The 24578-nt window shown below is 37.2% G+C and overlaps 1 long non-coding RNA gene across 1 annotated transcript; it reads left to right on the top strand.

Annotated features, from left to right (window-relative positions):
* The first annotated feature begins 7733 nt into the window (after positions 1-7733).
* LOC102474165 (uncharacterized) lies at positions 7734-24320 on the top strand. Its single transcript, XR_333709.1, has 4 exons — positions 7734-7785; positions 9773-9959; positions 23972-24028; positions 24249-24320. It is a non-coding gene; the product is annotated as an uncharacterized LOC102474165 (long non-coding RNA).
* The last annotated feature ends 258 nt before the right edge of the window (positions 24321-24578 follow it).

Below are 24578 nucleotides of genomic sequence, written 5' to 3'. Positions count from 1 at the left end.
ATTCCTGCACATTTCTGTGTTAGCATTTTATATTTGTTCAACACCTCATATGGGGTGTTCACTTCAATTACAGTGTCCCTGCCAGACATGACCGGCTGATCACAGAACTTTCCTGATAGTACCACAGGTAGCCTCTTTGGACCAATCAGCATTGATCCATCAGTAAGATCTATTTTGCTATATCTGCTCCTTATTGTGATTTCTCTAATGACAGGTGTATTTTTTCTGTGTCCCGTACCTGGTGCATAGAACAGATATAATAAATGGACAAAACTCTTCTAGGACTATGCTTCCAGATATACCTATATTCGATATGCAGAGTTGTTTATTCCAATCTATCATATCTCATTCGTGGCAATAGATTACAGTCTTTACTCTCAGATAGCAAGACATTTACTGAGCATCATCATAGATATTTTCCATTGTTTTCTTCTAAATACTGTGTTGTTTAGAGTAGGTTCAGTCCGTAGCCTCCAATCATAAACTACCCAACTACCGTCCATAATGGGACTTAAATTTTACACAATAGTCTTTAGATTTCAGACATTATGCCTTTGAGAGCTAAAGCTTTCTAAGTCAGGCATCAAGATAATGATTTAGTTATTTATTCCTTTGAACCAGCTACTTTGGTGACTCATTTTCCTCGCTAACCCATGCTATTACACGCTAATCCATACACTACTTCTTTTCAATGCGGATGACACAGACTGTTTACTTAGGATGATTTTGCAATATGCACATTAACAAAGACTTTGTGAGCAGAAAGAATACCAGTTATTCAACCGACTTTAAGAAAACAGCTGAGTGGTAGACCAGCTTAGCAGGGTGTTAAGCATCCATTAATAATGGCAGAGTGACAAACATGAAGGTTTTGAATTTAGTTCAGAAAAGCATGCCAAATTTGGGGTTTGGCTAGCTGTATTTTGGGGTTTCTAGTGGAGAAAACTTGATCTGAACATACAGGGATGTGAAAATGATGCATGTCCTAAGGCAGGCATTTTCAGGGCAGCTTCTGTGATTTTTACTCCAATTTAATATGTATTATTGGGTTGTTGGAAAAGTCACGATGCATTTTTGCATGGAAAATCATAGAAAAAAAATATATCCTGACTTTTCCAACAACCCAATACAATTATTGGGCCAACTTTATGGCCTGGAATTTAAGGTAGTTGGATCCCACGTGGCAAACCATGCACTTTGAGTCCAGACCTGGCAGCATGAGAAACATGCCTGGCACATATGTATGTGTCCCCAAAATCCCAAAAGGAGGGAGAGCTGGAGGAGAGGGAACCCTTCCTCATGGAGGGGTCATGTTCTCTTTTCTTTGTTTCTGTTTCTTTCCGGTGAACACATGTACTCTCTAGCACACACAGAGAAAATTACTATAAACGTCAAACTCTGTAGGATATACCAGATTTCAAATATTTGACCCTGTTTTTCCCCATCACTACATTTCTCAGATCACATGTATTGATTTTTGGTTCAGAAAACACCATCACTATAATCTAAAGATTTTATTCCCTCTTAGAAACTAGCCAAACTAGTTCCATTCTCAGTGATAAAAAAGACTATTTTTTCCGTTCTCATTGATTTCTACATTACATTGTGTACATGTCTGACTCCTCTACCAACCTGTAAGTTCTTGAAAACAGAGACCATGATATTTATTTTCTTTTCCATTACTTTCTCTTTGTGTTTTTTTGTTTATCTGATGTGGTTTTTGCTTTCTGTCGCGGGGCACATGGGCTCGCTGACATAGAGGGGAGAGAGAGTGAGAAATCACCTCCTAGGGGAGATGGCCATGCTGCCATTCCTTCTCCTCCATTCTCCTCCTGGGATTTTGGGCATGCACACACACATGCCTGGTGTGATTTTCAAGCTAACAGGTCTGGGACTCGAGCCATGGTTGGCCATGTGGGAATCCAGCACCTTGGATTCTACCACTACACTGTCTGCTGGCCAGGGACCTCTCTGTTTTAAGTGCAAAATTAGGGTTACAGAAAATCTGTTACATAGGGGCCAGACTGCTCACAGCAATAAAACACAATGCTCTGCAAGACAAGCCCACGTAGGAAGGTTCTGGTATCCTGTTTGGGGCCTCCCTAAGTATGCCAGACCTGCCCATGCTCATGATCTCGGAACTGGTTGAAGCTGGGGGTGGATCACAGCATTAGGACCCTAATAGGGGTTGTATCTCTCTCTTTTCTTCTTTTTTTCCCCTCTGTATCTCTTACTTATGGAATAAATAAGCAAACTTTTAAAAAATATATGTGAAAAAATATAGGTTGGACCAGCCAAGTAGCATGGTGGTTAAGGTAGTCAAATCCCACATGGCTGACTGTGTGGTTCAAGTCCTGGACCCAGCAGCCTGGAAAACATGCCAGGTGCATGCATGTGCATGTCCAAAATCCCAGGTGCATGTATGTGCATGTCCAAAATCCCAAGAGGAGAGTGGAGGAGAAAGGACTATAGTGTAGCCCTCCCACATGGGGAGGTGCTTTCATACTCTGTCTCTCTTTTTTTCTTTCTGTCCCTCTCTGGTGAGTACAAGCACTGCACCCTACAGCAAACTAAAACAAACAAAAATGTATATGCTAAAATTGTACCATTTCTTTCTTGTTTTGAGGAAATTTCATCACTGTCGAAACAATCAGTTTGCTTTAGTCTCTGATCAATTTTCTTTACCCTCTCACTGTTTCTCTCCATCTCTCTAGTGAGCACACACACCCTATGGCAAAAAGCTGAATGGAAATTCCATGACCACTGAAACAATAAGTCTTCTTTAGTCTCACATCAAATCAATGTGTCTTTTTTTTTTTTTTTTGGAGAGATTTTCAGTATAGGGCACGTGCGCTCGCCAGACAGACAGAGAGAGATGTAGAGACAGAAAGTGAGAAATCACCCCAGGGGGGATGGTCACACCATAATCCCTTCTCCTCCATTCTCCTCTCGGGATCTTGGGCATGTACGCACACGTGCCCAGCGTGAGTTTTAAGCCACCAGGTCCAGGATGCGAACCGCGGTCAACTACGTGGGAGTCCAGCGACACAGCCATTACGCTAACTGCTGGTTCCCCAGTGTGTCTTTCTGATAGATGCTTACTGGTTATTCTATGCCATTCACTGTGATGATCATTTTATACACTTTCTCAATTCACATGCTCAACTGCTCTAGCAGATAAGCATATGGGTATCACCCCTTTATAGAGAAGAAACTGGAACAGAGATAAGCAACTCTGAAGTCCACTTTGCTTCAACGAGGTACCGAGTTTACAGTTCCACTTCCCAAGAAGAAAGAAAAAATGAAAGTTTCGTTTGGTTTGGTTTCTTAAGCATCATTCCCACCCTCTCTCCCCCAAGAAAAGCAAAGTCTTTTGGCTAGATGCCCAGGTAAGAATCCCAGTGGTTTCTTTGTATCTTTTCTTGTGTAGACATAAAAAATCAAGTGTATGAGCAAATTATGTCACTGACATCTTCAAAAATCTGTCCAGAATCTCACTACTTTTCATCACTGGTACCACTCTTGCCTAATGGATGCAATAGCTCCTCTCTTTCCCACTGCTATGTTCCTGGCACCTCGACAGGCAATTCTCAAGACAACTGTCAGAATGTTCTTTTGAAACAGCAAGTCAGATCAAGTCACTCCCTGTTTCTAATCCCAGTGACTTCCCATTCAGTTCCTGGTAAAAGACCAAGTCTTCTTGGTGGTTTTGTGCACCTGTCACCCCTTTCTACACCCACTTCTCTGATGTCACATTTTCCTCCCCTGCTTAGTCCATGTGGCCTCAGCCGAGCCCTCTCTTTCCTTCTCCTCCAAGTTGTGACAGGTTCCTGCCCCAGGGCCTTTGCACTTGCTGTTGCGTCTGACTGAAATACTCTCCTCCGGGACAACCATACCACCTGCTGGCCCCACATTTCTCATTTCTCTCACTAGACGTCAAGCACAGGCAATTATTAGAAGTATTTGAGATGGCAAGGAATGGGGCAGTCGCTCTGAGATATATATCTGTGACTGAAACAAAAGTACAGTGTGGACACTTGAGTGGTGTAAACTTAATCCAGAAATTCTTTTATGTAAGATTGATTGATTGATTGATTTTAATTGCCAGAGGGTGCATGCCCTTGCGAGAGAGAGAGAAAGAGAGAGAGAGAGAGAGATGGAAAGAGAGAGAAAGTACTTCCCAATGGGGTAGGGTCATGCCACAATCCCTTCTTCTCCATTTCTCCATCCTGTCAGGATTTGGATCGTGCAGACACAAACACCAAAGTATCTTTCATGCCACCAGGGCTGGGATCTGAACCTTAGTCAGTCATGGGGGATTTGATATCTTTAACTACTAGGCTACAAGGCCAACCCTTTCCCAGAAATTTGATCTCTCCTCAGCAATGAGATTCAGTATAAATGAGACTGCATGCACCTATGCTGAGATCAGCCAGTAGGTAGTGTGGTGGTTAAGATGCTGGACTCCCACATAATTCAACCACAGTTCAAGTCCCAGACCTGACAGCTTGAAAATCATGCCAGGCACGTGTACATGTGTTTCCAAAAATTCCAGGAAAGGAGAAGGGATTGTGGCATGGACATCCCCTTTGCCTCTCACTGTCTCTCTCTCTCTGTCTGTCTCTCTGGTGAGCATGCATACCCTACGACAAAAAATTAAAAAAAGACAATGATGACAAAGGAAAAGAAGGAGGAGGAGGAGGAGGAGAGGGGGAGAAGAAGAAATACAGCAACTCTTCCTTTCTCTAATACCTTTCAAAATACTTCTAGCCTTTTGCCAGTATGCATAGCATACCAAGCTGCACAAAGATCTGCTCTTCCTCTATAATACCTTCAGCTGAAGCACAGGTATCCTGTCCTTTAATGTCTGCCAGCGATCCTCAGACTTGCTTTCCACCCTTCTCTGCTACTCCTCTGATAACATGTAGGTATCTTAAATTATTAAAATTACATGCTGACTTGTTGAGCTTTCCCACTAAGACTGTAAACTCAAAAAAGGCTGGTATTATGGTAACAATTCCCTTTAGACACTCCACTTAGCATAGTACCTGCATTCAAGTAACGGTTTCATAAATATTCATTGAATCAATAAGTTGCTTTATATCAAATGACACCTTAAATATTTGATTTGGAGTGCTCATCTGCAAGGATTAAGGAAGTAGTTAAGGAAATAGTTAATTTTTAATAATTCACCAATGCTTATGTGAACAGGTTTAGACAGTTTCAACATATCTTAGTTGAGTACAGGTTGGGGGGGCAGGTTAATGCATGCCTGAGACATATAGGTATTCCCAAGGACTTTGCATAAATAAGTCATTTATTTTATAATTATTGCTTGTATTGCTCTCTAAATCTCCAACAAGGTGGGTTAAGAGACCTTGAAGAGAGTTCAAATGAAGAACAAAAAATATCAACTGGGAAGGACAGAAGGAGGGAAGTATGTGAAAGTGGACTTGTTCCATCTTGCTACTAGTTCCTGGAGTCGGTCTTGGTTTAAAACATAATAAGCAGACCCCAACATGTCATACCTACTTTCTCCCAGGAGTTTGAAACTGTAATGAAAGCATTTTAACTCAGTGGTAACTGGATTAGAGTAATGCAAGAACCTGCCACCTTGGGACCCCCTGCTTGTGTCTCGGCCTGAATAAATGTGCATGGAAATTGTTTTAAACTGATGGCTGTGCAAGATCACAAGTTATAGTAATGTTGACAGTCTCGGCTTGGAGCCTGGCAAAATCACAAAAAATGTGGAACAGGGATTGAAAACAGCTCATTTGCTGACATGAAAGCAGTGCTCAGAGGTTTAAATGTACAACCTTTGCAGGTCAATGGTGACAATATTTGCAAAGTGCCACTAGCATCTTGACTGCAAATTGAAGCAACTTAATACGAATCCTTCCTGCAAACCTAAAGCAACTTGATTTCTTTTCCAGCCTCCAGTAGTCATAAGAAGCCATAAGGAGAAGTTTCTCAGACTTAAAGTGTGTAGAAGGATACTAAATCTTCCATCTCCTGGAGGCCGGATAGGAAATGAAAAGGTATCATTGTCACATTCTGTCACAGCAGAATATCTTGGAAATAATCCAATCGGTTTATTCCCTTCAAAAGTCACCGGTGTTTCAGTGTGAATTCCGCCTTCATTATTTCACAGGTTTATTGTACTCTGTCACAGAGGCGAAACATCTGTTGGTGGAAGACAAGGGAAGAGAAGGAGATGCTCCATTTTTCTTATAAACGTTCACAAAGAAGTTCTGGTGAATTTACTGCCCGGGAAAAGTGGCAGCTTGTCAGTTTCTAAGATCCCAGCTTTGGGGAAGAACCAAATGGTTCCTGACTAAGAGAAAACAAAGGTGTACCTTTTCTACCGGGTGTCTGCACCTTCATCAAATTGGGCAAAGTAGACCCAGAAGGGATGATTCAGAGGGGACCTAAAATTACTCTTTTGAGTACCTCTAATTTCGCACAATCGTGGAAGTCCAACTCTGCTTCCTGTAAAGCGGAGCTGACTTCTCAAACAGGCTCAGTTGGGCCCTGTGTTCTCATAGAATATTATTTGGGTCCATAGAACCAGTAAAACAGCCTAAGTCATAAAGTGACCCATTCATCAGGAATTCCAAAATAGCCTGTGATCAGTCTCCTTCCTCAGGCAGAACAGGAGCAAGTTTTCCATTTTACAGATGAGATAAGAAAGACTCAAAAATCAGATAAGTAAATTGTATATGAGTGTGTGTTTGTGTGTATGTGCATGTACTCACTGGAGAGAGACAGAGAATGAGAGAGAGAGAACCCACCCCAAGCTGCAGGGTCCAGGAAATGAATCACACAGTCAGCTGCATGGGTTATGGCTGTCTTAATCACCAGGCCAAAGAGTCTACTTGATAACTAAGTTTTACATTTGGCATATGGTGATGTAATTCTAAATTATAGGTTAGTGTTAATCTTTTCATCTCTACAAGAGCCAGTACCAGGGAGAGGGTCTGGCATAGAATAAATGCTTTGCTTTGGGATTGCTTATTGGATCAGATTTCCCTAGATCACTAACCAGTATGAAAAACTTGCCTTTCTACAACCCATTGAAAGAACGCTACTGTCCACAAGTACTTAGTACATTCATTGGTTAGGGAGTTTCCACGTCACCTCCTCACATAAGGACCATGAGACTTGTAGAATTGACCCTTGATCATGACTTTAGATCATCTGGATTGTAACTAGCTTCTTCCCACATGGATGTAACTTGATTTTGATTTTTCTTAATTTCCAAAATATTTCATATCAAACTGGGAAGACATGATAAAAACTATGTTTTTCTTCAATTTTGAAACAGATAATAGCTCGCTTTTGACTAAAGAAAAAAAAAATGAAACAAAAACAAGCAAAGAAACCCCAGAAAGGTATCTTGGGAGTACATGACTTCCATCCTCTTTTTATTTCTTTTTTACTATAAAAACTGTCTATATTTTTCTTCAATTTTGAAACAGAGATAATAGCTCGCTTTTGACTGAAGAAAAAAAAAATGAAACAAAAACAAGCAAAGAAACCCCAGAAAGGTATCTTGGGAGTACATGACTTCCATCCTCTTTTTATTTCTTTTTTACTGTATATGTGTAAATGTGTGTGTGTGTGTGTGTGTGTATGTGTGTGTGTGTGTATGTGTGTTGGGGAGAGGGAGGTGTCTACATTATTTTTTTTCTTCCCTTTGTTACATTTCATAGATAATATCTGTCTCTCGTTTTAGAAAGAAATCAGAGGCTATGACACTAGGTGCGATGTGAACCTCAAAGTCAGGTGCGTGAAACTAACCTCCGAAGCTTCCCATATATGCCGAGAACGGGCAGCTATTTCAAAGTCGTATAATGGACATAGGCAGCTGGTATATTTACTATCTAAGGAACAGCTTTTCCTTTTCTTTCTATTTTTTCTCTTCTCCCTCAGTAGAAGCTAAAACTTTATTATAAAACCACAGATAAGTATATCAACTGCTAGGAGGCTGGCACAGCAGAATACAAGGAAATAAGAGATAAGGGAATTTGGTCAAATACAAAAAGTACTGTGGAATTTAAACCAAATGACAGCAGATAAGGCTTTCTCTGAGTTTCTATTAAAAATGTAATAAATAAGAAATCCAAAAATGTTTTCCCGATCCCAGCACTTTTGTCCCTATATTGCTCGCTATAAATGTATAGTCTTCGTCAATGCAGGGACTCTAGTCACAGTTGCAAACGTCACATTAATGATATGATAGCTTCAGATTGATCGCATCTGAATCATTTGGTAAAACTCATCATTTGAATAAATCCCTTCATTTACACACTGAAGGAAGTGACCTCATGAACGTGCGTGGATGCCTTGTGGTAAAAATCACAAGTGACACAATAGGAATGACGGCGAATCAAGATGCAGATTAATAAGAATAATAATGATCATAATAATAGTCAGAGCAAGAACTTTGCTTATGAGGTTCTTTAGGAAAATGTCCTGGTGTTTTCAGCTCTCCTCCTTCTATTATTGTTGTAAGTGTATCTGATTCTCCAATGATCCCAAGGTACTGTGAGTAATGGGTCGTACTGATATTTCATGTTCTGCTGTGGAATCTAAATCTACCTAAATCAGACAGGTCTTAAAAAGGTGACTCCCCCACTCCCCGCCCCAGTGAATTTGCATAGATTCATGTAGACCATCTCCGTGCCTCAGGGAAGGGAGAGAGATGGAGATCTGGACACAAAGGGAGTCTAGTGGTTCCCTAGGATGACGGCACCTCTGGGTCTTGCAACTTGAGTGTGCTCTGTGGCCTCGAGTGAAGTGGGCCATGGTGTCTGCTCCATCTCTGGAGGGCAATAGCTCTGAGTCATAAAATGTCTCCCTGCATAAATTGCACATCTGTCAACCTCAGCATCCCTCACACTAGTTTATGTCTGTCTTGGGATGGCCCATGGAAGGAAAAGATCACTCTATTTGGATAGTAGGTATTCAAGCTATTTCATTTTATTCTAGCTTTGTTCTTATGTGATATGTGTATACGCACCTTTTATCTAGTTGAATTGATATTTTAAAGCGCTTTTACGGATAATTTAAGATCACCATATTTATGTATCTCAATAGACTGAAAAAGAACAGAGAAAGTCTTATATAATTCTTTATACTAGGATTCCTGCCAGCTTAGGGTGGGAGGGGGTAACAGCAGCATAATCAACTTTCAGGAATAATTTCTATTGAACGTGACAACAGATTCTTCTTGGCCATAGCTTGTTCTTAGGCCACATCTCACTAATTCTGGCTATCAAATCATGAACTAATATAACCATCAACAAGGAAAGCCAGAGCCCATCAGGATTAGGTGCTATGAATAATTATTATGACACTTTTAAGGTCATAATCCAACACCTGTTTATTTTTTTTTAAAGTAGTTTGAGGGTTACATATTGTAATACTCCAACACCTGTTTTTTTTTTTTTTTAAAGTAGTTTGAGGGTTACATATCTTCCTATTTTCGGTTACCAAATCTCAGATTTATCTAAACCGTGGAAGAAGGTAGTGTTCAGAAGGTATTGGGCAATTCAGGCTTATTTGGAAACTGGAAATGAGAATTGAATCTCTCCAAATTAACAATTACGATGTTTAGAGAATTGTTTCACCTAGAAAAATCTAACTCTGGTCATTTTTAGAAGTTTTTTTTTGTTTGTTTATTTTGCTCTTTGAAAAACTATCTAGCTCTATTATTGAAAACAATTTAAGATTTGATATCAACAGAACATTTCCACTCATTTATAAACAGGGTTCTCATAAATCTTTGTGGCTTCTGTGCTGTGACCCAGAATAAGAAATGAATGTGAATTGGACAAAGGCTGGACACCTCGCTGGCCATGTTTTCTACTATTGATGTGAAAAATCTGCTTCAGCATTATCACTGGAGAGACACATAAAGTTCCTTCTTATGTCACGCAGAAATACTTGATTAATGAGTAAGTACAATTAGATGAATGACTATGTGTAAGGTGTTGAGGATAGTGTCTGGTGCATAGTGTTCTGGAAGTGCTAATTAGCATACTTATCATTGATTTATTATTTCTATTTGTCAATTCAGATTTCTAGATTGAAATACAATTATTAGCATCATCTAATTTGTCAGGGCTGCCCAACAAAACAAAATCTATAAAACCTGGGACTGTTGGCCAAATGTGGATAGAAATCCTTTTTCTTTCTTTACTTCTTAATTTGATCATTGAGGTTAAATTTTTTTAAATCAAATGTACGGGGCCTGGCAGATGGCATGGTGGTTGAGGTGCTGGACTCCTACATGGTTGACCATGGTTTGAGTCCTGGACCTGGCGGCTTGCTTTCCCACTTTCCCACTTTCTCTGGTAAATTAAGAAATAATAATGACATGAATAAAATTAAATAAATAATTCTTTAAAAAATTCTTGTATGTTTTATATACTCAGAACTTTACATTATATGAGAAACAATTTTCCAGTGAAAGAGCATGCTGTCACTATGAGAATTAATTTTAGAATTAATTTTAAAATTAATTTTAAAATTATGATTAATTAATTTCCAATTAAATGTACACTTAATTAATTTAAAAATTTTAAAATACAAGTAATTACTTTTAAAATTTAAATTAATTTTAAAATTACAATTAATTAATTTTAAAATAGTTTTATTTACGATATTGATTAGTGAAGCCATGCTGTAACTTGATGGCATCTTGAGTTTCATTCACAGCTCTAACCCTCATTGTGGGTGAGTTTATATGGGTGCATATGGGTGCAATCATCTGTCCAGCTTCTATGTGTGTGACTCAAGAATTCCAGAATGCCCTGTGGGCAAACTTGAGCTTTCCTTCATGTTTCACTAACTCTGAGTATCGTTCATCTCTGTAAGATTCTCTGTGAAAAAAAAAAAAAGAGAGAGAGAGAGAGGCAAAATTTTCCCTAAATTTCTAGTTATTGAAAGGCAAATTGTCTAGGCCAGCTGGTGACATGGTGCTTAAGGTGACTGGATTCCATATGGCCAATTGAGCACTTTGAGTCCTGACCCCGTGGCTTGAGGAAAAGAGATTGCAGCATGACCATTCTCTATGGGGGATGCTTTCTCTGTCTTTCTCTCTCTCCCTCTCTCTAATTCTCTCTCTGACAAGCACACGTGTCCCCTTTGGCAAAATTAAAAAAAAAGACAGACAAGACGTCTACAGGTGTATACATATATATATATGTGTGTGTGTGTGCGTGTGTGTGTGTACATATATACACACATATATGTGCATATACACATATATTTATATTTATAAATATAATATAAATATAGTACATATATATATACACACATATATAATCTATATATCATATAAATAAGTATCATGTGTTGGTCCATTTAATCTTATTCTGCGGTTATTTAAAGAGCACATTTGGGATTCATTTTAGTTGTGCTGAATGAAACAAAAGAATGAGTTTTATATATCTTCAAAATGGAAGTATTTTGTCAAATATTTTGGTCTTTCCCATGCTATTAAGTAATTACTCAGGATGTGTAATATTTCTGAAAATAATGACAAAATTATTTGCTTAATTAGATAACATTTGCATATCTAAACATTGCCTGCTTTAATTTTCAAATTTATCTACAATGACACTCAAACTAAAAGAATTCAAAATCTACTATGTAGCAAAAAGATAATTGGGGACTATATGGGCAGGACTGCAACTGATTTTATATCTAATTAGTTAATAAACAAGGAAATTAATTTAATTTTTTTCTTCTCAATCACAGCATCTTTGGTTTCATGTACAAATCATATCTGAAGTCTTGGTCATAATCTTATTAAATATAATAGGCAATTTTTGGGGGTAATTGACCATTTATTTCAGCTTTAAAACAATTAATTGATTATCTAAAACAAATCAATTAACAAAACTTTTGTTTGCTTTATGTTATTAAATCATCTTAATGACATAGTAGAAAGGTCAGCATTTATTAAGCACTTGAACTATTACAAAATTGTTAAATATTTCACAGAGTACTTATGTCTTGAATTAGTCACACTTAACTGTTGCTTTGTTGTTTTTTTCATCTTAATAGCTTCCATATTTGAGTAATTCTGCACTTATTTAAAAAGTAAAATCAACGTTTTAATTAGAGAGGAATGTAGGTATATTTATTTTGTTTATAGGAAGTCTTCCCAGGAAAAATTACAATTCGCTGTTTTTACGGTTGTCGTTTCAGCAGAGATAAGGACACACACGCGTGCACACACACGCACACACACATGAATGCTCAGCTCATCAGGCCATTGCATGGTCAACGTGCGTGTGTGTCTTTGTGTATGTCGCACCCTCTAAATCCAGGTGGCCTCAAGCTGTGCCATATAATTCCAGCCTCAATTAAACTTTCCAAGGTCAGCAGTGCTGGGCCAGGTCAGACATAAATAAGGCAGAGGACGGTCCTAGGGTACAGGAGAGCCATATTTATTCTTTATCCACAGTTCATGGCTATCAAATGAAACCTAGCAGAAGAGAGCAGAGGAAGAAAGGATAATTCCCCAAAGATACTTTTCCACCTAAGTGTAACTTTGATTCAAAAAATGAAATCAATATATACATAATTCAAGACACAAGGAATTAAGTGTGGGTGTGTCTTTTTCCCCCCTTAAAAAATACAACTGTAACCAAAGCTCAGTGAAGAATATGTTGGTATGAATCCAAATCAGTAGGCCAGAAATCATAAGACCCAATTTATCATTTTCTTTGAGCCATTTATAAGTACGGTAAACTTAGATATATATTTTAATCTCTCATTTTTCTCTTTATAAAATGAAATAAATCTATCTAAGGTAGATAAGTCTATTGTTTTCAAGTTTTCTACTTGAGTCTGAATTCCAACTAAATAATTTTAGTAAACAAAATTTGAATGAACTAAGATCTAACAAATATTAACTGAAAGACAATATCTGATTATATAGCGGGTCATCAGAAAAATAATGGCACATTTTTGCAATAGAAAAACATGGAAAATACATCATGGCTTTTTCAGTGACCCAATACAATGTACAGGTATTAGTTTCTTAGAATATATAAAGAACTCTTACAATAAGAAAAAGACAAGCTTTCAAAAATTATGTGAATAAAGTTAAATAATGTACTGAAGAGGGAACAATGACAATCACTTGAAAAGATGCTTAACATCTAATAATTTGGGAAATGCAAAGTAAACCACAACATTGTACCTTTTGACACCCACTACTTTGACAAAATTAGTATGTCTGACCATACTGAGGATGTATTAGGAGGGAGATTCAAAGTATGCACAAATGTGCCCAGAAAAGTCACATCTGATTAGATGATACAGTACAGATCCCACTGGAAGTAAGATAGATAGATTTAGGAAAAAAAAAAAAACAGAAGCAAAACAAAAACAAACAAAAAAATAGGACATACTTATTCTAAAAAAAAAAAAAAAAAAAAAAAAAAAAGGCCTTTTTTTTATTCTAAAAAAAAAAAAAAAAAAAAGGTCATCGTTTTTCCTGAAATTCAAATTGAACTGGACCTCCTGTTGCTTCTTTGGCAACTCTACATGGAAACGATCCATCATTACAGGGAAAGCGGACAGTACCACTTAAAGTTAGGGAGCTGATGTCACCACAACCGATATCATCTTTGAAGACTTTCTGGAGGAGAAGGGCTAAGTACCAGAAGGAAGCACTTAGGAGAGTCAAAAACTGAATTCTAACTCCTCTCTCATGAAAAAGGAGGGTAGTGAAGGAGAAAATGCTACAAGTCCTGTGCGGAAAACAAGGAAATGCCCAGAAATTCTTAGACAGGTGAGTATACTTGGTGAAGCAGACATCAGTAAGAAGCAGAATGCTGTGAGGAATGAGGGAAGGGTGTGCAGCTAAAGAAAATAGCCATTTATGAAAAGGAAAATGCAAGTAGAGGGAGGTCACTGTCACCCTGAACCAGCAGGCAGCTAATTTGAGGAAAGAAAAGATAAACTTGAGAAATTGCTCAGCCGAACCACAGATGACTCAGAGTAAATGTGACTCCAATGGGAATTTTGAGATACTAAAAGATTTGCATTCAATGAGATTTGAAAATAGGAAGGAGGGCCAGCCCTGTAACTTAGTGGTTAAGGGAGTTGGATCTCACTGGCTGATTGTACAGTTCAAATCCTGGCCCTGGTGGCTTGAAAAACATGCCAAGTGTGTATGTTCCAAATCCCAACAAGATAGAGGAATGGAGGAAAAGGGATTGCAGCATGACATGCCCTGTTTTGGCGTTTTCTTTTTCTCTCTTTCTCTTTTCTCTGTCTATCTGTTTGGTGAGTGTCTGCACCCACTGGTAATACCAAAAAAAAAAAAAAAAAAAAGGAAGAAAAAAATGAGTAAGTTTTACAAATCATGTGAAAGTAATGATTTCTTAATTATAATTTTAAACAATTTCAGATACATCAATAAAAACTAATAACTGGGGAGAGAAAGAAGAAAGACGTAAAAATGAGCCAAATTTCTGAATATGTAGCCTATGATTCTTGACTCTTGTCATGCATAACTAGAGGAAAAATAAAAGCAAGTAGATTTTGGCTAATCATAATAGTAACCAGTAAAACTAAAGTGACAGTAGTCTGAACTAATCTATTACAAGGATATGAAAATAATAATAAAAAGCAGTAAGTTTAATAAACTGTAACAACAAATATAATTTGACATCTGTGACTGCTTTAAACTTTCCCATGGTATGATAAATACTTTAAAATTTGAGTCAAAGAATCATATTAAATTTTATCCTTTTTTACTGGGGAAGGTGCTAAAAGATGAAAGAAGCTAAAAATAATGGAAGACAAAAATATATGACACAAATCAACATGAGCAAACACAAAAGAAAGCAAGTGAAATGAAAAACTGGCATTCAAGACAATACTGAACAGGTGATTTTGTATTACTAAAAATCACAGAGTCAAATGAAAAAATGTGAAAGTCTAGGGAAAAAAAATCCGATAAATATTAAAAAAAACCAAACACACACAGTGGGAGTGAAAGAACTTAACAAACAAATGTCACCCTTTTCTCAAGTATCTGATACTTTCCTTCCAAACCAGAAACTACCTCTTCTTTTCAGGAGCTTTGGAAATTTTGCCAAAATGTTTTATATTGGCCACAAAATATTGTACATCAAAATTCTAAAATGAGACATTTCAGAGACCTCTGAAAAGAGACCAGGTCATTTTATTTTAACTGATCATTTAATCTCTGATCATTTTACTTTAACTTTTATTATTAATCAATATTATTAAAATTTAGAGACTTCAATATAATCAAGGGTTTTATAAGAAAGTACAGATTACTAAAATTGCTATTGTAAACATCAGCATATCAATGATTTTTTAACAGTATAACAAACCATGACTCCAAAAATGAGCAGTAGTTTAAAATGGTTTGAATGGCAAAATCTTTCAGTACAGGGATTAGTAGGCAGTGCAGTGGTTAAGGCATTGGACTCCCACATGGCCAAACACAGTTCAAGTCCTGGACCTCGTAATCTGAAAATCACAGCAGGCACTTGTGCATGCGGGTCCAAAATTTGGCAACTAAAGAAATCGAATCACAGAAAGAATTTCCCCAAAGCTCCTAAATGGGTGTCTCAGCCAGGATTTGGGCCCATAGAATGTGAGTCACAGTTTGAATGAAAAACCATTTGAAAATCCAAAATGGTGTGATTCTTAGTTTTTCAGAAATGTAAATAATTTTGGTGTTACAAATAGAATAATTTTGAAGTCAATGATGAGAAGAAGTCCTTGGCCTCTAACAGAAAGTTTGTTTTCCCTGTGACAAAGGGTACTGTGAGGGATATTAAGACCTTAGGATTGTATTTTAAATGAGGTAAGCAAGAAATGACTCCAAGAAAACAATTTTTATAAAACGACATCGAGAAAAATGATAGAATACTGATACTGAAAAATCAGCTAGTTGGTATCGGGCTGTCAGAACAGCCACAATGTATTTTTCTATGCAAAAATGCGTCATAACTTTTCTGACAACCTAATATATTTTTTTCTTGTTATAAAGTCTCCCAAAAACATTTCATTTGTGAAATCTACATTTTTGTAGCTAGCTGTATGTGCTGATTAAACTGGATTGTGATGGATGCCAAGCAGAATAACATTGGCAAGGATTCTCTGTTTCTTGTGATTATGGTGCTCCAAGGCACCCAAGTGTCCAGGGAAGAGGAGGCGGGTTTGGGGACTAAGTGGAGGATAAGCTTGGTGTCCATTGTGAGAAGAATTTGTCATCATGATATTTTATGTCTGCAACATCGATACATGAATCAGATGCTATAATTATAGAGAATGTATGCTAGACACTTTGGAAAAATAAACACAGTGTCCTGGAGAAAGGCCGAGTGGAACTTAAATCCGCATGTGGCAAGACACTTCTCTCTCGTCAACTGGGGGAACACCTGAGCATTTTGTGTCCTTCAAAAGTTCCCTTGATGAGTTTTCCTTGTTGCTTTATCCCAGAGGTATGCCATCATAGGATCTTTATGCCCACCTAATCACAGTTTAAACTCATTTATTCATGTTCTATTACAAAATAGAAAAACCACTAGAAACAGTTCTTATGATAATTTGGCACATTATTAAAGAGCATTCTAAAACTATCCTTCAGATTTTAGTTTTCTTTTCTGAAGAATAAATAATCTCATGTCCTTTTATCTTTCCTCAGAGGTCTTATTTCCCCATGCTTTAATCATTTTTATTGTTTCCATCTGTACCTACTTTAATTTTCCCTATTCCTTTAAAAATGTGTAGTTGCAAATTATATGCAGTATTACCAACACTGATAGATCTCAAATACCTGTCAATCTGTTATTAAAATTGCTATCTCTAGTTAGAGAAGGCAACATATAGAAAATGGTGGTGAGGACAAAAGGGGAAATGGGAAAACTTAACTGCTATATATAAGGATATTTTCAAACCAATAAATAGTTCTAAATAATAATGAAACTCTCCTTGAAGAGAAATAGGAAAATGCATAACAATATTTTTAAAATGGCTGTTATGGAAGTTAAATAAACACAAAAAGCATATTTATAAAATGATTGCAACTGCTAATGTATGCCTACAAAAATGGACAAGCACAGAAAAAGAATATATTCAGGAGGAACTTTTTTTTAAGAGAAATTTTTTGCTATAGAGTGTGTGTACTCACTGGAGAGACAGAGAGATACAGAGAGATAGACAGTGAGAAATCACCCCTAGAAGGGATGGCCATACCACAATCCCTTCTCCTCCATTTTCCTCTCAGGATTTTGGGCTTGCACACACACATGCCTGGCGTGAGTTTTTAATTTTTGGGGGGGGGGGGATTTTGCAATAGGGTGTGCATACTCAACAGAGATACAGAGAGAGAAAGTGAGAAATAATCCTCCAGAGGGGACGACCAGGCCACAGTCCCTTCTGTTCTATTCCTCTCTTGGGATCTTGGGCATTACATGCACACGTACCCAGAATGAGTTCTGGGACTTAAACTGCAGTCGACCACGTGGGAGTCTAATGATGTAACCATTACGCCTTCCACTGATCCTGGAGGAACTTTTTTATATAAAGTAGAATAGGTTTTTATATTTTTTTCCATTTTAATTTTCCTGACTTTAGCAGTGCCATGTATGCAATAACTGAAACATAATTTTAGAAGAATTACCTGGAGAATAAGAGAAGCATAAGACACCTGGTAATGCAATAATACTTAAAAATAGTTTTACAAAAATCCTCAAAGTACATATAAACCTGTATTATTCTAATGAATTTAATATATCCTTACAGAGAACATATATTTTTGCTATTCATGCTTGTATTTCTCTATTGGTAGAGACCTTGTTCCCTATCACTGATTCATGGATCATCTTTCACAAGTGCAACCAATGCAAGAATAAGTATTTGATCTTGTCTTAGGTCACACATGCACACACACACACACACATACACACACACACACACACACACAAAGGAAACAAAAAAGAGAAGGAGAGAGAGATAAAAGTAACAGAATATCATATTCATCATAAATCATGATTTAATGAAATTCCATAGAATTTCGAACTAATCAAGATAAACTTTTACTGTAGTTTATCAAGTTTATTTTCTTCTTGCTCTGGTTCATATTGGGTCATCGGAAAAGTCATGATGTGTGTTTCTATGCGAAAATGCATCATGACTTTTCTGATGACTCAATAGATAAGGGATAATCAAAAATCTATGGAAAATGCATATTACGATAAAACTAGGCAGGTATTTCAAAAGTTTTGTCCCTTAATAAACACATACTTTAATTTCATTTTCTACAAACTTTCTGAAGTACATATATGTATGTGTGTGTGTTTGTGTATATATATATATATATGTATATATACTTACTTAGTTCATTTTAATCAACTGTATTTTCACTTAATAATTAGTTCATGGCTCAAAAGTATGTCTTGAAACTTTTTTAATGCACTGCTTTCCAGTTTCTTATCTTTCATTTTGGATCTGTAGAAAAATTTTCCCCTTTTTCTTTTTTTTTGAGAGATTTTTGCTATAGGGTGTGTGTATTCACCAGAAATACAGAGACAGAAAGCAAGAAGTCACTTGCCAGGGAGAATGGCCATGCCACAGTCCCTTCTCCTCCCTTCTCCTCTTGGGATTTTAGGTGTGTGCTCACACATCCCCGACATGAGTTTTAAGCTGCTGGGTTAGGGACTCAAACCATGGTCAACTATGTGGGAGTCCAGCAACATAACCATTACACCATCTGCTGGTCCCAGAAGGGTTTTCCTTTTTAACCCACAATGGCAATCCTAGACTCAAGGATCATTTTTATGACCTTCCCTGAATTAATAAACCAACTCACTGTTTTTATCAACAATTGAAGGCAAGAACATGTGGGAGCAAGAAGGGAAATAGAACAAAGGTCTTTTAAAGAAATATATGAATATCTGTACAAATGCTAACAACTCAATGGCATCTTCCTACTATTTTTCTATAATTTTTGTACTGTATCTATATTTTATCGATTGATCAATCGATCGAGCAATCTGTCTATCTGCACAGGCTAGTTATGCTTCAGCAATAAACAATCTCAGAATACCAGCACAGCAAGCATTTATTTTTCACCCAAAGTTGACGAGGGGCCCAGATAATTTCCCAGGGCAGCTATGCTCCATGGGCTGGCTCAGCAATCCAGACTGCTTTATTCTGGAACATCCCCAGGTCATCATTTGCTTCCACAATTACTGCAGCAAGATATGAAGGGTGCAGCTTCAAGCATCAAGGCATTAAGTACTACAGCTCCTGCTATGCTTTGGGTGTGTATGTCTTCCAAACTCCAGGTGTTACCGATGGGTCAGTAATATGGCTGGGGTATCTGAGAGTTGGTTAGGCTGTGACAGTATGTCCCTCATGAATGGGATTAGGCATCCTTATAAAGAGGATTGTTGGAGGGAGTTTATTTCCCTTTTGTCCTTTCTTCTTTACCAAGGAGGACACAGCAGAAAGGCCTTGCTAGATGCTGGTGCCTTGACTTTGGACTTCACACCCTCCAGAACTGTAAGAAGTTAATTTCTTTCGTTTATGCATTGCCCAATCTCAGATGTTCTGTTTAGCAGCACAAAACAAACTGAGAAAGCTCCTAAGAAGTACATATTACTCTTATCTTTATTTCATCGGCCCACACTGATCACAGAGTTTAACCTAACTTTCAGGAGAGTGCAATCTTTTGGTGTGTCCACATTAGAGAAGAATGGAGAATTGGTAAACAATAATTAATTTTTCTAGATGTACATGTAGACATTCATGTAATAAAAAATAATATCATCGTTGCTTATTCAACAATTTGAGATTGTGATTTTACAGTTGTGAAAACCAAAACTCATTAATTCCATTTGTACTGTTATCGTTTACCTACATTTGTCCTGCACCTAACATATGCTTTGTGCCAGGCACCATGCTAATTGTTTTTAATTTTCACTACAACTCAGTGAGACAGACATTGTTATTTCCACCTAACAGGCAAGAAAACAGAGACTCAGAAAGGCTAAGAAATGTGTTTATGATTGGTCACAAACTCAATCTCAAACAAAGTGGGAATTTAATGAGAGCTCAGTATGATTGCAAAATCAACTTAGGCCCTAAGAGGAACAAAAAAATTATTCAGATTGTGAAATCTTGCTAGCTTAGAATTACTTGATTAGAGAAAAAGTGAAAGACTTCTAAAAAATCTACTGAATAGTTATTTTTAAAAAGTCTATAATAATAAACAATAATTTATCAAATGATTTTGGAGATGAAAATTTACTTATGATCAGAAAAATATCTCTTCAAAATATGCTCCTAAACAATCACATATTGTTAACACTATGTGATATGATAGTACTAACTTCAAATATGACTGTTTATGTGTGTAGGTATATATATGTGTGTGTGTGTGTGTGGGTGTGTGTATATATATATATATATATACACACATATATATATATATAGATATATATATATATATATATACATATGTGTGTATATAAATATATATATGTATATATACATATATACATATATATATGTGTGTGTTTCCAGTTTTTACTATAGGGCATATGTGAGCTCGCCAGAGAGAGACAGAGAGAGGGAAAGTGAGAAATCATCCCCTGGGTGGTTGGCCATGTCACAATCCCTTCTCCTCCAGTATCCTCTTGGGATTTGGGGCATGCATGAACATGCACCTGGCATAATTTTCATGTCGCCAGGTCCAGTACTCAAACCACACAGTGAGTTATGTGGGATATAGCTGCCTTAACCACCATACCACCTGCTGGCCAGAATGACTATATTTTTTAGCCTGATTTTTCATGGAAAATACTGATGGTCATATTTTGGAAGGGAAAAAAACAGTATGCAAAATAAACAAATCTTACTTAAACTAAAGGATACATTCGCTGAGCAGATTGCTGATGTTAAATGATAAATAACAGGCAGTAATTGTGGCCTGATTTGGACATGAGAACATGACTGACATCTCTGACCTTGACACTGATGCCAACCAGCTATTAAAACACCATTCACAATGTCAGTAACAGCAGCAAAGGAAGGCTAAGCTCCTTCAACTTGCTTTGCCTCAGGAAGGGTAGGCTTGTTTCATGGGACATCAGAGTTCCCAAGAAGCTTCGAATGGATTAGTAATTTCCTTGGTTTGCAATCTACGAATTCATGTTTGGTCAGTTATGTATCTTTGCACCCACTGAATAATGACCAGAAATCTGTGTCTCATTGCTATCTGAATAGATGTAAATTTCAAGTTGGAGTCTAAAGATTTCTGCTTATTAGAGCAATTAAAAAGAGCTCAGCACAGCACTGTGTGTGGCACATAGTAGGACCTCAATGAAAATTTGATGATGAAACCAAAGGGGGAGGGCAATGCATCCCTGACTGGACGAAACTGATATCCCCTGCAAAAATCAAATTGGCATTGTTGTTTCTTTCCCTTCTGAGAGTAGCAACTTGCTAAATGAGCCTTTGGAAAACATGTTTTCCAAATAAATATTGAACCATCTTGAAGTTATTTATGTCCTTTTAAGTTTTCAAAAGGGGCTCAAAAATAAGAATGGGCCTTTGAAGTCATCGGAGTACTCCTAACAGATGGAAACCTGCAGCTTGCTATTAAGAGATAGCAGCTATTTTATTTCATTGAGTTCTGAAGGGAAATCTCTTAGCTGCCAAATTCTCCACGTTTGGTTCAAAATCGTAGAGGAAATGTCCCCTCTTCAGGGATGGTAGGCCCTCCTTGAGAAAAATGCGCTACTTTAATGTTTGTGAGTTCCAAGCCACACAAAGTTCAGCTCTGTACCACGTGCCTGGCTTCCCAATCCCATGTGGAGAAATTAAAAACAATTTGGGGGAATACTTCAGAGGAAGGCTTTGGGATTAAAGAACTTCTAAGGAAATGTTACCTTCTCTCTCTTTTGTTCTTGCTTTCTCTCTCTATCTCATTCACACACACCTGTGCACAAAATTTAAACCATCTAATATCTTTATGAAGAACAGATAAGTACATTAAATTGCATTGTGGAAAAAAATGACACTTAAAAACTACTTTTTTCTCGTCCACTAAAACCAAACTAATACTGAGGATGTATAAGCTCTAAACAAACATCTTTCTGTACCTTTGAGCCTAGGATGAAATCTATTGTATGAATCAATAATCTATAATTTTATATTATATGTATGTATAAAATATGACATAAATCTATAATATTTATATCAGGTTTTTTTTTTTAATTCCAGGACATGTAATTTGATAGATTATGATGATGGTGTTCCAAGGTTTGGTGTTAGAAAGTAATTTTCTCTGTCACCAGAAGCTTTGGGGCACTAGACAAACTTCTGTTAATGTGATTAAAAAGAAAAAAGAATGGGACCAGCAGTTAGCATAATGGCTATGTTGCTGGACTCCCATAGTCGACCATGGTTAGAGTCCCGGATCCAAACTCACACCAGGAGCATGTGTGTGTGTGCCCAAGATCCTGAGAGGAGAATAGAAGAGAAGGGATTGTGGCATGGCCATCCTCCCTGGGGGGTGATTTCTCGCTCTCTGTCTCTCTGTCTCTCTCTGTCTTTCTGGTGAGCACATGCACCCTAAAGCAGAAACCTCTCAAAAAACAACAAATAAATAAAAAGAAAAAGAAAAAAGAAAAAAGGATCAGCCTAGGGCATGATGGTTAAGGTGACTGGATCTTACATGGTTAACTACACAGTTCTAGTCCTGGACCTAGTGGCTTGAAAAACCATGCTAAGCACCTATATGTGTGTGTACAAAATCTCGAAAGAAGGGAGAAATGGAGAAGGGACTGTACTGTTATAATAACCCACGATAGGTGCTTTCTCACTTTCTCCCTCTCTTTCTCCACTGAGCACACATGCTCTCTGGCAAAATTTTTAAAGAAGTGAAATGAAAAGGAATATCCAAAACAATGTCTTCAAAAATCATACAAAGGACTTCTATTTGTATTTGGGTCAATGTGTTGTGTGGTTCCATGGGTTAAAATCCCTGGGTGAAAATATCATCTCTCAAAATATGGTTTGCTAAAGTTTGAATTTAACAGCTCTATTAGAAAAGTCTGTTTTTGATTGTGTAGACTTGAAGAACGACAGGCTTCTTCCTAACTCATGTCTTCCTCTTCCTAACTGGGAGTATGCACTCCCAGTGGTCTGGCCATGAGTCCAAATGCACCAGAAATGTTATATGGATTGAGTGGGCAAGGGAGTTTCTTGCTAACTCTCTCTCAGATATACAAAATAATAATAATAAACTCATGCTTTGAAAAATGAAGGTTTTTTTTTTTTTCAGTTAAGGCTTTTTTTTGTTTGTTTTTTCATTTTCCCACTTCTGCTAGAGGGCATATACACTCATCAGAGACAGAGAGAGAGAGACAGAGAGGAATCATTCCTTAATGGAGCATGGTCCCTCTGTAATCCCTTCTCCTCCATTCTGCATCCTTTCTTGATTTAGGGCACTTATATATATGTGCCCAGCATTTTTTTCAAGCTGCTGAAGCTGGGATTCAAACCGAAGCTGTCCACAAGGGATCTGGCTCCCTTAACCCCATAACACAGGGCCAGTCCATTTGAGTTATTTCTAAATCCCGCTTGCATGAATTTACTAGTATTGGCATAAAGACATTTTGGGAAAAAGGTTTTGAGTCTAAAAGTTTAAGTAAGATGTTAAATCCTTAAAGTCCTTTTGTTCTGGGCTAATAGAATCTCATAGTTCCTCTGCCGATGATATGAGCACTTTAGGGAAATAATATGAGATCGATGTGGGGAATTTTGCTCTTTTGTGCATGAGTACTGCTGTTTTTATGGTAGACTCTTGATAATAGATTGTCCTTTAAAAATTCTTACTTTTCGTTTGAATGGACTTTTCTGATAGAATTTGACAAAGCATCATTTTTTAAACTAGGAAACACATTTTGGAGCAAACGAGAGCTTTTGCCTTTGGTATCACTTCTTCTCCCAGGTATGATAGTTTATTGTACAGCAATAGAATACGAAAATGAGTTTATTAAGTTTACTTAGAAATGATTCAAAGATATCTGTGTGAGCTCCTTGAGCTATGTCAACATTTTCTTGAAAGATACCTGAGATTATTTGATGTTTACTTTTTTAAGTATAGTATTTGTAAGTTAAAGTGCACAGGAGCATTTTATTACATTTTAAATGTAATTCCTGATCCCCAGATGCTGTCCATATAAATCTGAACAAACTCAAGACATCGCTATCTATATTAGATCAACAAATCCTCTCCGTCCCTGGACTAGTGTTAAGAATAAGCAGCAAAAGTGAAATTCCCTGGTAATAAAACTTCTGTTTCTTGACAAGTGTGATGTAAGGACATTTTTTGCTATGCTGCCTACACCTTTCAAAGTAGGTTACACTGTACGGTACGATCATGTCTTCCTGTAACCTCTATTTCAAAAGTGCATGGCGTATAAATAATACGCTTTTCTAACAACTGTTTTAATGGTCACTGTTTTTAAGGTCATCTTCATGTGAAATTCAAACTGCAA

Source organism: Tupaia chinensis, unplaced genomic scaffold (genome assembly GCF_000334495.1).
Source record: "Tupaia chinensis unplaced genomic scaffold, TupChi_1.0 Scaffold000078_1, whole genome shotgun sequence".
Lineage (NCBI taxonomy): Eukaryota > Metazoa > Chordata > Mammalia > Scandentia > Tupaiidae > Tupaia > Tupaia belangeri.
Note: the sequence above shows the minus strand (reverse complement) of the source record. Positions and strands in the feature narration are given on the sequence as shown.